The sequence below is a fragment of the Anopheles arabiensis genome, assembly GCF_016920715.1.
Source record: "Anopheles arabiensis isolate DONGOLA chromosome X unlocalized genomic scaffold, AaraD3 X_pericentromeric_contig0003, whole genome shotgun sequence".
NCBI lineage: Eukaryota > Metazoa > Arthropoda > Insecta > Diptera > Culicidae > Anopheles > Anopheles arabiensis.
The window spans coordinates 547,501-550,000 of NW_024412081.1; positions in this window are offsets into that span (position 1 = coordinate 547,501).

The following is a 2,500-nucleotide window of genomic DNA, read 5'->3' on the forward strand; positions in this document are numbered from 1 at the left end:
ACCATCACGACGAAGTCTTTGGGTCCGTAGACCCGTGATGTACTGCTCCAGGGAACGTTTTGATAGGGTGGAAGCTCAAAATCATAGGTTATAATCATCGGCAGAACCCACCAGACACCACTTTTGCTTCATTAGTTCGGACTATAGGCATACGACGATTTTTATCGCGGAGGGACGTATGACCCAAACGGGGGCTTAATGACCCACTGCCACTGCAAACCATGCTCCTACGACTAAATAGAGGTAAAAACTACGATTTGGTGCAATCTTCATGTTTGACCTCGTAGCAAGGTACCCTCCTATAGTAGGCAATGAACAAATGATCATAATCCCAGGAGGGCAAAAATGGGAACCTCACCTCGAGCGCTGTTGGCGCGCCTAAGCTACTGGCCCTATGGTAAAATGGTACCCCCAACAAAGTTGTCGATTGACATTCTGATTGCACTTTTCATCATCTAGGGTGCGTTCCTTACACGTTTTGAGGTGTTTTAGCGAAAAACATGTTTTGAGCCACACGAGCTCTCCGGCCCGTTCGGTGCACATTTTTGAAAAAAGCTAGGGAGCTGCCCTAGGTTCGGGGTGTCACAAAATATTGAAAAGTGGTCAAAAAACCGCTATCCAGAATCGGATGTAGAATCATTAGACGAACTTAAAATTGTTCTACAACCCCCAGTCTGACGCCTCGTATTCGAGATATAGCACTTTGTAGGTCTGACCGAGCAATTTTGTACTGAAATGTATGGCGGACATGTTATTCATTAAACAACATTAACTTGCATCGTGCCCTACTTCATCGGCACAGCTACTATCGACTATCTATTGTTGAAATGGATTGAGTTTGACCATTTTAGCTCTTTTCTTATGCCGTGCACCAACAGTGTGTACCGATCAGGGAAAGTACACTACTTACGCGTTCATGGATGTATATGTTGGTACAAGTTGCCGGTCGGAATAGCAGTGCACCAAAACTGTGTACCGATCAGGGAAAGTACAAGACGGAGGGCGCAGCCCGAGCGTACGCGTTCATAGATGTCCATGTTGGTACAACCTACATGTACGTACCTTGTTTTGTATCAAAAGTTCCAATAAAGTGTTTGTATGCTTAAAATGCTTATCTCAACCGGTCACCTTTTGGCCTGCCCTTTTATAGACAGAAACCTAGAACGATACTCGCGATGTTTGTGTTTTCCATTCGCCCGGGACGACGAAATGAGCTTTGTGCACATCGTGTGAAAACTGTCTCCTCCTCGTATGTTTTTGTCCCTCCACGCATATAATCACCCACATGTGTGTTCAACACGGACGGCGCAGCCCGAGCGAACGCGTTAATGTTTATGTTTGTGCACACTAAAGTTACAATCCTAGGATTTGGTTATTGCGTCGCAGTGCCCGACCGTCGCGGACACCATTCTTGGACAAAAGTCCAAGTACGTAGAGTACATTCCCTAGGTATGTGCCCGTTCGTGACTTTCGTTGCGTGCTTACAGACACGCTTGGGTATGTTTACCATACAAGGTTTACTAGGAAAACCTGGGAAGGACGCTTGCCCTCCGTCGCGGACACCATTCTTGGAAAGAAGTCCTGGTACTTAGCGTTCTTTAATGTACTTGATCAGTTTGTATTGCAATTGCTTTGTGCCATTGACTTTTGCTAATGCTCACTAAGGGGTGTTCGTTTGCGATGTGTATGATAAGCAACTGTCTATTCTTACCAGCAGTTAATCAACACTTTTCACCCAAATCATAGGAACGTAGAGTACTTTCCTGATCGGTACACAATTTTGGTGCACCTCTAACTTCGCCAGCACTTTATCGTTACGTTTTGTGCACAACCTTGGGACATGGTGTAAGTTTCATCATTGTTATGTTTGATTCGGTTTATTATGATTGAAAAATACGCTACGTCCAAGAAATCTGAACTCGAATACTTTTGCCACGTTGCGCAAAAAGCTACTGAGCAACTCCTAGCCGTTTACCGATTTATAATTTAATTTTCGTTATTAGTTTTAAAAATACGCTAAGTCCCCAAAAATCTGAACTCGATACTTTTCTATGTGCCGCCAAAAGCTACTGAGCAACTCCTAGCCGTTTACCGATTTAAAATTTAATTTTCGTTATTATTTTTAAAAAATACGCTAAGTCCCAAAATCTGAACTCGAATACTTTTCTATGTGCCGCTAAAAGCTACTGAGCAACGCCTAGGTTGGTACATTTCTGGTACATGGAGTGTATGCGTGCAGGCGTACTGCCGTGCTGGACTGGAAAATCGCACTTGCTACTAGAACGTAGAGTAATTCCCTAGATAGGTGCTTTTGCATGCCTCTGTTCGACGTCCATGCAACTTGGAACGTGCGACACACGTAGCTAGGATTCCCCATACATATTCCCTAGGGTAGCACCAAATTGCACACTTTCAGGGGTATATTTTGGTACGGTGTACTGTGCATGGTACAAGTATCATTAGCTCGTGCAATTTATTTTGCATCAAGTTGCGATTGCTG